At 49.6% G+C, this 15327-nt stretch overlaps 1 pseudogene; it reads right to left on the bottom strand.

Annotated features, from left to right (window-relative positions):
* Positions 1-68: 68 nt before the first annotated feature.
* On the bottom strand, positions 69-14588 carry LOC125910398 (suppressor of cytokine signaling 5-like; annotated as a pseudogene).
* Between the last annotated feature and the right edge of the window lie 739 nt (positions 14589-15327).

A 15327-nucleotide genomic window follows, 5' to 3' on the forward strand; every position in this document is an offset into this window, starting at 1 on the left:
CCGCTTCAAATGTACATATGTGTGCGTTGGGAGGGGGGGTCAACCCCCTCTTCAATACTTTGCTGCTTTCTTTTTCTTTTTTGTTTATTTATTGAGAGAGAGAGAGACAGAGTGTGAGTGGGGGAGGGAGGGGGGCAGAGAGAGAGGGAGACACAGAATCGGAAGCAGGCTCCAGGCTCTGAGCATTCAGCACAGAGCCTGATGCAGGGCTCGAACTCATGAACCGTGAGATCATGACCTGAGCTGAAGTTGGATGCTTAACCGACTGAGCCACCCAGGTGCCCCGCTGCTTTCTTTTTCAAAGCTGATCTCCTTCATCTTTCGTAGAAACCGAGGATCTATCAAATGTATCAAAAAACGTGGAGTGTAGGCTCACAGGGGCTATATGCCGTGTAATAAGTGCCGTTTGGGGGCTAAATCTGAGTTAGCAGGAAAAGGGCATTTCTCAAGCACTAATTCAGAAAGGTGTATTTTTCCTTTATTAGAAGAGGGGTTTTGGCCGCTTGCTGTAAGTCCTCATGGGAAAACACAGGCCCACAGTTTCCCGCAACCTCTGTGTCAGAGAGCGACTTCCTACAGTTCTGTTGGACCCTCTGTCCGTCTTGTGCACAGAGCTTACGCCATACCTCTCTTCTTTGGAGTCCAATTCGAGTTCTCCCAAACCTTTTATCAGTATCCGATGAACTGTGTCTTTGGAGAACAAGAAAGTTTTTTTCTTCCACTCCACGGAACATGCCCAGAGTAGGAATCTCTTGTTGCGAGTCGTGTTTCTCCCGAGGGGCTGCTTTGTTGCTGAGGAGCTGAGTCACCTATCCTGATGTTTCTCTCTTTAGCAGACAAATAACTGTTGGAGTTCACGTCCACGTGTTCACTGTGGCTTCCTCCGTCATGACCGAAGAGATTCTGGCACCTGTGTTTGAAATTATCCCCCGTCTGCCCCGCTTAAACCGTTGATGATGAGATCTGTCGGCGGGGGCGGGGCGGCCTCAATCAGGGGCACCTGTGACCCTGGAGGGGTCCAGACGGCGCAGGCGCGGTCGAGAGGTTGCTGAGAGTCCGCCGGCTCCCTGGCTGATGTGGTCCAGTCCCCTCCAATGGAAGGCAGTCTAGCTTCCTCCGGACTGCCTGTCCCCAGCCAGCCCCCCCTCCCCCAGCCCCCACTGGAATGGAAAAATACCTCCTACTGACCACGTGTGACCTTTGAACTTAGGTTTAACAGGCATTGCTGCATCTGCTTTGCTCCCTCTTGAATAACTCCTTCTGGGGGAAACCAGCCACTATGTTGTGAGAGTGCCCAGTGGAGAGGCCCACATGGGGAGAAATGAAGGCTCGCCGCCATCAACTGAGACCCACTTTCCAGCCCTGTGAGCGAGGGGACCGTCCAGCCCCCGCCCCCCACAACCCAGTGACTGCAGCCTCGTGAAAAATGCGGAGGCAGACGCCACCTGACCGCGCGGCCCCCAGATCAATGCCTGGCAAAAACCGTGAGTGATAATAAATACGTATTATGGTTTTAAGCCACCGAGTTTTGGGGTGATGTGCTAGGCAGCGACAGATAACTGATCATAATAGTCGTCACTTCCTTGTTTGTGATACCAAAACAAACCTTTGAAACCCCAGAACTGTCCATAATGAGAGGTTAAAAAACCTGCAGAAATCTGCAGGTTGGAACGTGCAGCTGTTAGGACGAGACAGGGCTCCGGTGTAGACCTGTGTGTTCTGTGATTGACGGTTCCCCCAAACACATCACACGCAAATAGCAAGTTGCAGAACACTTATGGTATGGCCTCGATTACATCAAAACATCGCAAAAGTTATACGTACGTACATGTACACGTAGGCATATAGGTAAGAAGGCCGTACTTGTATATACTGAGCAGACGTGTGTATTCACATATGTGTAAATGCAGGAACTTCCCCCAGCTACAGGGATGAGATGTGCATACCAAACTCTGGCAGTGATTCCACTTGGGAGGAGGAAAGGGGGATTGTGGGGGAGGTGGAGGCACGGCAGGATGCTGACGCTTTGCTTTGTAATCTCAATCATGTATGGTCTCAACGTCTTACCTGAAAATGCGGTTGTGTATCCCATGTGTGATGGAACAAGGAAAATCATGAAAAGAGAAAGAGGCAGGCAGACAGGACATGGAAGGAAGCGGAGGAGAGGGAGAGGCATTTCACAACTCACTGAGTCTTCACTACAGGCACCTGACCTGAAAACAGGAAGGAAGCCTCTCTGTGGCCTTGCCCTTGCTGGGCGCCGTCCCGCAGTGGTGCTCAGGGTGGTCTGTTGAGGAGAAGGAGGATGGTAATTACCTGATTTGATCCCTCCTTGTCCCTGGACCCCGTGCTCCCCTTGTGGGGTTTGAGGTACAGAGGGGGTGCAGGGGTGGGGTGGGGTGCCTACACCCAAAGGGCAGGGTGCAGGCCACGCAGAGTGGCTGAGCGACATTAGGGGAGAAGGTGGAAAGGGGTGTGGGGCGTTCTCAGTCCCCTGGGCGTGCTGCACTGCTTGCCCTGCGGGGACAGCGGCTGCCCCAGAGTTCCCAGGCTCAGGAGGTCCACGAAGATTCTGCATAAAGGCCTGGGGAAGACTCAGTTGGGCCCTTCCTTGGGCACAAACCAGAGACTGGAGGAGGGGACACAGAGTGGCTTGAGCCGGTTTGCAACCCTACAAGGTGCAAGGGAGGGAGCTGGCCTCCGGCTCTGGGATCTGGCCTCTTGGCCGCCGTGCCTGTCCCCACCCTGCTTAGGCCTCTGCAAGAGAAGGGGACATGGAGGGGGCTCTGGACCTGGCGTCGGACAGGGGACTGCAGACCTGAGGCATCTGTGGATGTCAGACACGCCAAGTACGGGGTTCCTCCTCCGCCTTCCTCCCTGCAGGCTGGACCCCCATCTCAGCAGCCTTACTGAACCAACTTCCCTGGGCACCTGAGATGAAACGAAGAGAACGCTGGGCTATGGTTTGCTACTCCCTCCCCTGCGTAAACCCTTCCAAAGCTCCAGTTAGCCTTAAGGAGCTCACAATCAGAGCTTTCTCCATCACAGGACTTACTGCACTGTAGGGTAATGTTGGGGTCTTCACGTTAGTGTCCCCTCCCCCTGACCCCCCACCAATTCATGTTTTGGAGCCCTAACCATGTGGCTATAATCGGAATTAAGAAGTTAATTAACATTAAGTGAGGCCATAGGGTGGCCTCTGATCCAATAGGACTAGTGTCCTTATAAGAAGAGACACCAGGGGCACCTGGGTGGCTCAGTCAGTTAAGCATCCAACTCTTGATTTCAGCTCAGGTCAGGATCGCATGGTGGTGGGATCGAGCCCCGCATCGGGCTCTGTGCTGAGTGTGGAGCCTGCTTGGGATTTTCTCTCTCCCTATCTCTGTCCCTCCCCTGCTCACTCACTCTCTCTCAAAATAAATCTATAAGCAAAACATGAAAAATAAAGAAGAGACACCAGACGGCTTTTTTCTTTTACGCGTACCAAGGAAAGGCCATATGAGAACACGGCGAGAAGGTGGCCATTTTGTGCTCAAATAAATACATCAATATTTGAAATTAGCCTTTTGTGCATATAGAACAGATAGTACCCAATAAAAATGCAGAGTCCGTTCTGGCCTATGCAATTAATTAATCATTCCTTCACATTCAGCTTGTCAACATTTATTGAGCTCCTCCTATGTGCCAGACAGGTAACGCTCAATACAAGTTAGCCTCCTTCATGCTAAAATGAACTTGGTATCCACCTACCTTTGCTGGAACCCTAAAGGAAACCAATTATCCTGCCCTTTCCCCGGGTGTCTGATTGAACTCGGCGCGTCCATCATAGCCATAGAAATATCACTAACAGGCAATGCCAGCAGGATTAGATCTGCAAAGTGTTTAAAGTTTAGCAAGAAAGCTTTCTGCAAATGTCAACACTACTGTTTGTTCCCTGCAAACCAGCATTCTAATCAGCACGGCTGCCGTTTCCAGCTCATTGAGCAATGACATAAAACAGTCCGGACACAATCAGTTCTCTAGAAGAAAAACACTGGAAGGCAGAGGGAGGTAATAACAACCAGAACTGCCTACTATGTGCAAGGTTTGGTACTTGCTGCTTCGGTCCCAGCACTCCTCATTCTGTTTGTTTGTTTTTTTTAACATTTTATTTATTTTTGAGAGAAAGAGAGAGTAAGAGAGGGAGCACAAGCAAAGGAGGTGCAGAGAAAGAGGTGGGGACAGAGGATCTGAAGCAGACTCCGGGCTGACAGCAGCGAGCCTGATATGGGGCTCAAACTCACGAACTGTAAGATCATGACCCGAGCAGAAGTCAGACGCTCAACCGACTGAGCCACGCAGACGCCCCCACACCCCTGATTCTTTCTTTCTTTTTTTTTTTTAACATTTATTTATTTTTGAGACAGAGAGAGACAGAGCATGAACAGGGGAGGGGCAGAGAGAGAGAGGGAGACAGAATCTGAAACAGGCTCCCGGCTCTGAGCTGTCGGCACAGAGCCCGATGCGGGTCTCGAACTCACGGACCGCGAGATCATGACCTGAGCCGAAGTCGGCCGCTTAACCGACCAAGCCACCCAGGCGCCCCACCCCTGATTCTTTCAATAATACCGACAGATGGAGTAACTGAGGCTCACAGATGTCACCCAGCTCCAGCCAAGGCCAGTTGGGGAGCTTTCCTGCAAGTTCATGTCAGGGTGGGAGTGATTTCAGAGGCGAGTCATAAGAAAAGAGAATAGCTAGGCTCCTCTCACCTGGATGTCCTGGGACCCCAGTCTTTTCCCTCTTCAATCCCCCTCAGAGGCCAGGTGTAGGGATAGAATAATTTTGGAAATTTCGATCTGAAAAGGAAAACATTTTGTTTTCTTTTTTTTTTTTAAGAGGGAGTTGTTAGGGTGTTTACATATTGGGTTCTTGGCATAGCACCTAGTAGACTTGATGGGATTTCAAAATGGAGTCACTAATGGAAATTCTACACCGGGGACTTTGCAAAGAAATTGCTGACGGAAAGCAACCTGTGCTCGGGGACTGGACTGTCCTCCAGGCAGTCACAGCTGTGCACAGAAGGCATTAGGGCCTGACTGAAATGTTATGGTAGGGGTCGCCTCCCAGACTTGGCTTTGTACAGGAAGCATAGCCAAGGAGGAGCCGAAGCAAAAGTATAAAAGCAGATGCGAAGGCACAGTACGCCAGCTGGCCATCAGTCTGTCCCTGGGTGTAGATCTGAAGACATTTAGCCTTGGACACGGGCGGGCAGGTGGGTGTAAGAGGCTAATCGTGACTCCTGGGCAGGAGTGGATAGCCTGGGAAGAGCGAGCTCCTAATTCCGATCTCCAAACATCCCTGAGACTGCAACAGCCCTCCATTCTCAACCCCGGCAGTTCACTAGCATTACCTGGTGAGCTTTTAAATAAATACAGAAGCTCAGGGCTCCCCCAGACGGATTAAATCACAATCTTTAGGGGAGGGACCCAGGTGTCATGCACATGAAAGCGTGTCATGTGATTCTATCATGAACTCGCAGCCTAAGTTCAAAACCTCTAATACAGCCCAGGCAGCCAGTGATCACAAGAATCAACTGAAACATTCTTTCAAATAATTTCGCCAAGTCTCTCCCCTGGAGATCTCCAGTCAGTGTATCATCATCATTATAACCACCACTTCTGACATGTCATATTTTTACTTGTGCGTATGTTCCTGTTTCATACCCATCACTAGATTGTAAGCTCTGCAGGGAGGAGACTTGGTCTTATTTGTTGGGGTGTTTTCAGTACGGAGCCAAGGGCAGACAGATCATCACGGGGGCTCCATGGACGCTCCGTGGACGTTTCTTGAATGAGTGAACATGTTCTTTTGCACTTTGTCAATTGTACCTTGTGACCCAAGTCAAGGATGAGGTAGAGATGCTGCAATAGAAATATATATATATTTTTCACCTTTATTTCACTTTCCTTTATAGATCAAAAGTCCTGCTGTTAGAAACATAAAGATGTATTTGGTATGGAACTTGATTTCATTCTATAATCAAGTTTGGGTTATTTGGAGACCTGAAAGACCTAGAGAAAACCAGTCATATTCAGGAAAAAAAAAAAAAAACTTTCAGAAGTTTTCAAGAGAAAATCCCCTAACCCCGCCCGATTTTTTTTTTTTCCTGAAAATTTCTGCTTCCTTGTGGAATTTATTTACCATGTAACTACTGTTAGCCATGGGACGAGACAGTTACAGTTCAGAGTGATAACATGTGCCTTCTGTTGTAGGATGTGCCATTCATTTAGGGCCCACCAACAAGCTTGCTTCGGATAAAACTAGGACACGCTGTGGATTGTAAGACCCGTTCTAATTTCAGACGTACAAATGTAGAGAGGGAAACGTGCATTTTAGAATTAGTAAAATACGCGAAGTGGTGAGAGGTACATTCAGATCCAAAGGGCTAGCCCCGTGGAGGGTTCTGGAGTGTGGCTGGGCACAGAGAGCTGGGGGCTGAGCGGGGAGGCTGGAGAGGGCCTCAAGGGTCAGGTCGTGACCACCCGCGTAGGTGGGCGACTTTAGTCTCAGGTTACACATGTAGCACCGACCCCCGTCCCACCCCAACACTGCCCTGTTGCGCAATAAATTCTATGGTCGCCCTACGGCTAAGCCATCTGGAGATGGATGTACACTCTTTATCCTAACGGCAAGGAGAGCCATTCAGAGGTTTTCAGGGAGCGGAGTAAATAACACGATCAGATTGGTAAATGTGCATGCGTTATGTGTGCTGGGGGCTTTTGGGATTTGCCGGATGAGAATATTTCTTGAAGAGCTACTATGTTCATGCAAGTCAACATTCTTAAAAGGCAGAAAAGTGGAAATTCTCCCTTCCATCCCTGCCCTCCTCCCACCCCTCCCCTCCCTAGAGGCAAACCATCCGATCAATTTCTTGTGTGCTCTTTCAGAAGTAGTTCACGCACATACAAACAGCTCTTTTTTTTGTCCTTCATACCTACTGTCTCCCAGCCGATCCATTTCTGTAATTTGTACTCCTCTGGCTATTTTTCACTGAGTTTTTAACAGGATTTATGGTCCCCTTTACTCCTTCAGATTTTAGACTTTATTTTAAGAATGAAGTTTGGATGGCTGTCTTTTTTTCTGAGCACTCCAGCTCGGGATCCATTTCCTCCTACTGTTTCATGACCTCTTCCGGGATCTCTAAGGTCTGTACTTTTCTTCACGGAGGCGATTGCTTCCCTACGTTCTCTTCATTTTCCGGTTAGAGTTTTCATCTGCTCTGCGGCAACATTTTTGGGTGTATCTTCTTTGCCTGCTGTTTGTTTCTCCCCCCACCCCTCCTTTTTTTCTTGTCATTGTTTTGTATAGATTACTTGTCACTGAAGCAGGTGATTTTTTTTTCTCCTTTCCCATTGCGCCTCCTCTATGACAGTGGACAAGGTTGTCTTCCAGGTGGGCTAAATTTTCCTTATGACCCGGGGGCAATATAAGGGCACTTAGCCTTGAATTCTTTTCACCAATGGCGAGGCTCTTCCCAGCATGCAAAGTCGCTCCTCCCCTGTTGCCACAGAGACAAACCACTTCCTACGAGTATGGTTAGTCCCGGTCCAGCAGAACCCATGTCACCAGCACGTGCACCTGCTTCCAGCTGTCGCAAACGAGGGCTCTCTGCGTTGCTCGTCCAGGTGCGCCCCTTACCTTCTTTGCAAGCTGGCGGTTTGGTGTGCTCTCTCCGCTTCCTCCTACGAGCGCCTCTGCTGAAGATCCATCGTTTGGGGGGTCACTCTTCCGCCTGTTTTGTGTCTTAGGTTCTACTTTTACTAAAAACGGAGTTAGTGCTTTGCTTTCAGTTCCTTTTTGGTTTTGGATTATTTCCAGTAACAGAAGGGGGCACTGTTACCTTTACACCATCTTGGAAACAGAAGTTCAACGATCACGTTGGCTGTGGCACGTGGGGAATAGACCCACGGCAGAAAGATTAGAGGTGGGTGGACCAGTGAGGAGATCATCTCGACATTGGGGAGCTGGTGTTGGAGAGGAAGAGAAGTGGATCCAAGACAGACTTTGGAGGCAGTGTGGATGATTTTCACTGGCTGACGGCATGTTTGAGTGGGTGTGGGGGACCATTTCAGGGCTGGCTACCAGAAGCCGCTTGTGATGTAGCAGGGAGCTAGCTTCCTCTTCCGCGGCTTCCCGCCCAGTTCCAGGCCACATCTGGTCATGCTGGGCCCTCTGGGAAGACCATAGAGGAATCCTAATGGGGCAGTGAGCAGCCCATCACTTCCCTGGAAGGTCCCCTGCAGATATCTGGATGAAACTCGGGACTGCTAGACCCATCTGGGAAGACCTAAGGCAGTCAGAGTTCCTTGTCATACCCCCAAATTTCTGTCCTATTAACCAAGTCTCCCGGATGACGAGACTTGAAAATAGGTTTGCAAAATTAAAAAAAAAAAAAAATGGGCAAAAAATACTCCTGACATCCCAGGATTTGCTGCCAAGTCTTGGTGGGGGTGGATGTGACACATACTGGAGGTCATACAGTCCACCCCCCTGCCTTCAGAAAGGCATTCTAGGGTATCTAAGCCGCACAAACTGAACAGAGAGCTTTGGCTTTCCCTAGGACTCTCCGGGGGCAGATCTGATTTTTATTTTTAATCAGACTGTGATTAAGTCCTGGGCATTTCCTTTGGGTTTGTGTTTTGTTTTTTTTCTTCCCCCCCCCCCCCCAACGTTTAGTCAGCGTTGAGAACTGAGGGCTACCTAGTCTCAGAGATGGTCAGAGCTTGAAATTAGGAATCTCCTGCTCCTACGCCTGTTCATTCCCATCCAGGAATACAGCTGTCTGCCTGTGTCCAAGATGAAATGTCACTGATTCTACTCCTGGGGGACGGTTGATGGCTGCTGCCACAGTCACCCAGGTTGAGTACCTTTTGTGTCTGTTTGGTTTTGTTGTTGTTGTTTTAATACTTTTATCTTGGCCCCTCCTAGGATGTGATTCTTGACCCAGCTCACTCGGGTTACAGCAGGGCTGGCCTCAAGCTGTCTTGCACACAGCTCTGATATCCTTGAACAGCCTTTCCAACTTAACATAAGCTGTTCCCTATTAGTGATTTCTCTGGAAAGTCTCCAGCAATTCCCAAGCTAGTTATTAGGGCTCTTAAGGATTTACTTTAGCAAGAATGATCCTGGGATGTTGACTTTCTGCCCCTAAAAAGCCCAGGCTCTGTTCTACGATGGAATGTTACACAATGGTTTTAAATGGTGCTTATGTAAGACAGGGTGTTTGGTGAATTTTTTTTTTTAAATGGGGGGACAGTGTTTATCACATGGTGAAAAAAAGCAAGATACAACATTGTGTATTTTCAAGTATGTTAAAAATATGTGTGTGATAGACTGAAAGAGCGACTTTTCGCCCCACCCATCCCCCCCACCCCACACCCACCCCAATTTCCTTTCCGAGCAATTAAAGCAATATGCTTTTTTGTCAAGTTAATGAAGGATATCTTGTCATCTAACCTTGACAGAGAGGAGGTAAATGTTCTCTCGAGCTAATAAGGTCAGGCAGTTTGCTCACAGGAAATAGCGTTATGAGTATAGTAATAGGAAGAATGTTAATTTCTTATGTGTGTCAAATATTATTTGTACCGTTGTGGGTATTTTTGTTCCTGGAAGAATTAGTCTTGAGCTCGTGAGACATGTTGTATTATAGGTACATTGTTGGGTGAAGCGGCTATGATTTGGAGGAAGGACCCTCCACCTGCCCCCCTCTGTCCCTGCACTTCAGAGAACAGGGCTCCTCCCTCATCCCCTGCACCCCCCTGCAGAGGCCCTCTTGTCTTCCAGACAGGAGCAGCTGTGGCAGCAGTGGAGACGAGCCGTGGTCATTCGGAGCCAGGAGCTGGGAGCGTGGGAGGTACAGGAGTGGATTTAAGAGTCTCTGGTTTGTTTCAGGGAGAGGTTGTTCCAGAAGGGGATGAGCTGGATTTCTGAGCAGGAAGAGGGGCAGCGTCAGAGGGGCAACAGGAAAGAGAAGAGAGGAGAAAGACATCCAAGCAGGAGGCCTCCTGGGCTGGCGGGGGGTGGGGGGGTGGGGGGTGGCGGAATATCACGAGATACCTACACCACCTTCCCACCCCCTCCAAATAGGACTCCCATTCTGTAAGACTTGGAGACGGTATTCTGCTGTCATCCAGTACGGAACTGAAATGTTCCTTAAGGTCCCAGGACCGCTGCCGAGAAAGGTTGCTCAACCTTCTCCCTGGTGGCATGGGCCAAAGCAACATGGCCAGCAACCCCCTACTGGGGATACGTGAAGGTCCTAAGTGAATCTCCAGATGCCCCCTCCCCAGAAGACCCCAGAAAGAAGCCTCTCACAGGAGTTACAAATATATATGCGTAGAAAGACTAGAAGGACATAGGCTAAAAGGTCAACCGTGGTTCCTCCCGGATACCTGGATTGGGGGTATCATAGCTTCCTGCTTCTTTATGTTTTTCTGAGACTGTCACCTTTTTAATAATAAGAGGCATGTGCTATTTTTATAATCAGGAGGCACAAAAATTCCATGGCCACTTTCCCAGGGAGGTCTCAAATCTGGAGGTTTCAGAGAAAGAGGCAGATTTGCCGGGGTGGGGGTGTGGCAGTTGTGGATACGTGGGACTGGTAGCAACCCCGAGGGGCCATCCAGTCCACCCCCCCCCCACCGCCTCTGAGACGAAGTACCTGAACAAGACGCAATATCTGAACTCCTTCCCTACGCCAGAAACCACCCCTTGCCCTCCTCACCCTTCCACCCCCAGCAGAACCCCGAAAGATGCTCAGCTTCATACCAAGTGTCCCTGTTGCTCCTGTGGTGGCCCCAGCATTGTGCAGAACAGAAACCAGGGCACCGATAGCTAGGTGGAAAATAGGGCAAGATCCTCCTGCAAGGGCTCTGCTCCGAGGTGGCCCTTAGAAAACCCAGGCACCCAAGGGGAGAGAGAAGTCAAGCTGAGCCCCAGGTGAGCAGGAGGGAAGAGAGAGGGAGGCCCGCTGGGCTGCAGAGAAGCAACCGGCTCCCTTTCTTCCAGCCCCCCTCCTTTCTTTTCTCTCTGACAGCAGGTGGTACCACAATAGGCATATTGGGTACAAACCAACAAAAGCTGAAACTTCCAGGAGCTTAGAGCCTGGTCAGGGAGTAAGGTCCAGCTGGGAGAGTTAATTTCTTAGCACAAGAGCTTGATTTCCAGAAGTTGTCCCTGTGCCAGATAGGAGGGGGGTTTGTTGGGGTGAGAAAGAAACAAACACGGTGATGTGCCAGCCCTTGAAGAATAAGGGCACCCCCCCTTTTTTTACACTTATTTATTTATTTTTGAGAGACAGAGACAGAGCACAAGTGGGGGAGGGCAGAGAGAGAGAAGGAGACACAGAATCTGAAGCAGGCTCCAGGCTCTGAGCTGTCAGCACAGAGCCCAATGCGGGGTTCGAACTCACAAACCGTGAGATCATGACCTGAGCCGAAGTCAGACCCTTAACCTACTGAGCCACCCAGGTGCCCCAGGCTTCCCCTTTTAGGTGGGGTTGGAAGAAGAGGTCTGCACTGAGGCTTTGGTCACACTGCATGTAGAAAGTTCTAGAGTGCCAGAGATGGAGGAGGGGTGGCTATGCTTTGGAGCAATACTACCAACCCTTCTTCCCACCCCTCCTCCGCCCGCCAAAAGATGTCCATGTCCTTATCCCTGGACATAGTAACAATTTACATGGCAAAGGGGTCTTTGCCAACGTGATTAAAGATTTTGAGATGGGGAGATTATCCTGCGTTATCTGGATGGACCCAGTGTAATCACAGGGATCCTTCTAAGAGGAATCAGGAGGCTCAAATAGAGAGGAAGGATGTAAGGATAGAAACAGCCAGGGAGGAGAGGACTCTATGATGCTGGCTTGGGGGAGGGGCCAGAAATCAAGGGGGGTGCCTAGAAGCTGGAAGAGGCAAAGAGATAGGTTCTCCCCCAGAGCCTCCAGGAGGAACGTAGCCCCGTGACCCACTTTAGACTGCCAACCTCAGACAGTAAATTTGACTGGTTTTAAGCCACCAGATTTGTAGTAATTTCTTATGGCAGCAGTAGAAAACAAATACAGCCCCTTCCTGCCCTCCTCCTGGTCCTTATGAAGCAATCATTTGAGCTACCTCTAGGAACAAGAAATGTGAACATGTGTTTGAGATTATACAGTGAAAAATGAAGACAATGTATTTGTAACACATAAAGTTGACCGAAAACTGACTTCTGTAAGTTCTAAGAGTTTGATGGGGAAAAAGACCCCAAACCGGGTTTTTCAAACGAGCAAAGAAAATGAACACCATGTGCTCAGGAAAAGGAAGGTGGATGGTCTGGTGCTAAAGTGGGAAGATTCTCTCAGATGTGGTACGGAGTGAAAAAGAACAAGGTAAAGAAAGAACATCTCAGGGGTATCATGTGACCCTACTCCTGTCACAAACAAAATACAGTCCTACGCGTTATGTGTTCCTTTTTGCTGAAGGAATCACAAGAAAATGTTAGCAAAATTGCCTTTGGGGGAGAGAGAGAGAGGGTAATAGTACTTAACTTTAAAAATGTTCCTGCTGTTTGAATTTCCTAAATTTATACTTAGGTTTTCCGCCCCCAGTTTTATGGAGATATAATTGACAGGTAACATTATATAACTTTTAGGCGTACAACATGACGATCTGATACATGTGTATTTTGTGAAATGATACCACAATAAGTTTAGTGTCCACAAAGTCTAACCTGACCAGGGAGCTTAATGGCTCACTTTGGGTTTTCTTCTTGGAATCTCTCCATATTAAAAAGAAAAAGAGGGGCGCCTGCATGGCTCAGTTGGTTAAGTATCCAACTCTTGGTTTCAGTTCAGGTTGTGATCTCGTGGTTTGTGGGATCGAGCCCCACGTTGGGCTCTGCTCTGATGGTGTGGAGCCTGCTTGGGATTCTCTGTCTCCCTCTCTCTGACCCTCTCCTGCTCTCTCTTGCTCACTTTCTGTCTCTCAAAATAAATAAATAAATATTTAAAAAAAAGCAAAAGGGGCGCCTGGGTGGCTCAGTCGGTTGGGCGTCCGACTTCAGCTCAGGTCACGATCTCACGGTCCGTGAGTTAGAGCCCCGCGTCGGGCTCTGGGCTGATGGCTAGGAGCCTGGAGCCTGCTTCGGATTCTGTGTCTCCCTCTCTCTCTGCCCCTCCCCCATTCATGCTCTGTCTCTCTCTGTCTCAAAAATAAATAAACGTAAAAAAAAAAAATTTTTTTTAAATAAAAAATAAAAAAAAGAAAAAAAAGCAAAAGAAAAAGTTTTAAGCATCATAATACAAGGCGAGCCTTATATGGAGAAATCAGGCAGAGAATCTATCATGGTACGCATGTATTATTTTCTTGCAAACGTGAAACCTGGACTGTTCTGTAAAGTTTACTGCTCAGGCTTCTCCTCGGGAGCCAGAGCCAAAGGCAGTTTGAACCCTCCACCCCCAACCCGTCCCCTGTGCTTCTGACATGTGTGATGCAGGTTACAGAGACCCTAAAATCTAACCATGGCCGTGTAATCAGCCTGGTGACGAGGTCTATAGGAAAAACAGATTTGCACGCAGGGCGCAGTATTGACACTCGCCAACCCCTCAGCCTCTGACAATCGGGGGCCTTCTCTGAGCCTTTGTCTCTTCCTCTATAAAAAGGAGGAAGGTGAAGATGTTTGTTTTCAAGGTTACCGTGAGGTTTAAATAAGATCATGCTCGGGAGGTGTCCGTGGAAACTGGCCCAGGCAGGAACACGACAAAACAGAGTCTTCTCCTTCCTTTCCCTTTTGTTCCGAGCCTGCCGAGGGCAGAAGGAGGCCCCTGTTCAGCAGGAGAGAGGTAAGCGTGAGTCTTTGTCTAGAAAAGTACAGAGACCTCATAGAGAAGACCAAAGTCGCGGAGCCACACGTCTGTTTCCACATCCGTGTGTTTGCCACCAGCTTACCGTCTCTGCCAAGTCACAGGAGGTTAATAAAGTTGGTGAGCTTTTTACAGCCCAGCAGGCCCATTTTGCCTTCTCCTCGATACACGTTTTCATGTCACCGCAGGAGCTGAAATCCTAGGTGTCATTAACCCACATGCCCGGCACCCGTGACCGTGACCGTGACCCGGGCGGGGGAAGAACAAGCACGCTTTGTTCCCAGAGCCCCTGGCCTCGAGATGCTCGTTTTCTGATGAATTCAAACAAGAAACGGGGCGATTCAGCTTTTAACTGCTCCCATGGTCATCGGGCCTCACCACACCGAGCCTGAGGGGATCCCAGGATCTGGAGACCCAGAGGACCTTCCGAGTCCTCTGCCCTCCTGTCAGCCTCACAGGGCCTCACAGATGCTGACTCTTTTCCCCAGGAGGCAGTCCCTTTTTCTTTTCTCTCTTATCCATTCGTCCGTGTGTTCAATCCACACAGTTCTGGGGAGATCTTTAAGCACCAGGCACCGTCCCGGGCTCTGCTCAGGCAGCAGTTACAACAATACAGACCCTGCCCTCGTGGCAAGGCCATTCTGGCGGCTGCGGGAGCGCTGAGGTGGTTGTGCAGAATAGGGGGTGTGCCCTTGGCTGAATCAGAAGCCATCGGTCACCCCGTGCTTCCCGAGCACCTAACATGAGCTGGGCAGTGGGGCTGGAAAGAGGTAGATGGATTCCCCAGAGATTTATAGTTGGGGCTTCGTTATATCTGGGGGAGAGAGGGAGGAAGGGTCAAGGCTGACCGGGTTTCAGAGCAGTTTTGGAGCGGGTGGTTTGGGGGGTGGGGATGAGAATGAGTCAGGTTTTAGGGATGTTGGGTTTCAGGCCCCAGCGGGTCCAGCAGGCAGCTGGACTCGTGGTCTCATGGCACAGGGTGAGACCTGGATGGGCGGTGTGGATTTAGGAGCCAACAACTGGGTGGGGAGGGGACATGGAAGAGGGAGAGAGAAGGCCTAAGACAGCACTGTGAGGACCCTCATACCTCAAGGATGGGAAACGAGAAGGATCCCCAGTTTCTAGGAGGAGTGGTCACAGAAGCTAAGGACATAGGGAGAACCAATGTCATGGTGGCCTGTGTCCATATGCTACTTCTGAGGGCAGTTTCCTTCAGGAAATCACCCTTCCTCTCCTGTCATTCTTTCATGTGTTTTGAGTGTTTTGAGGTCCGTCCTTGGGCAATTGTGTCTCCCAGCCCCTACCACACGGCTCGGTTTAGGGAGGGCCGTATAAGCTCTCAAGGCCAATGGAAAGCAAGGAGACATGGACTGAGTGAGGGGAGGAAAGGGCGGCTGTTCTTAGAGGAATACTTCTCCCAGAAGAGAGACCCCACACACATACAGCACCCA

Source organism: Panthera uncia (genome assembly GCF_023721935.1).
Source record: "Panthera uncia isolate 11264 chromosome B3 unlocalized genomic scaffold, Puncia_PCG_1.0 HiC_scaffold_1, whole genome shotgun sequence".
NCBI lineage: Eukaryota > Metazoa > Chordata > Mammalia > Carnivora > Felidae > Panthera > Panthera uncia.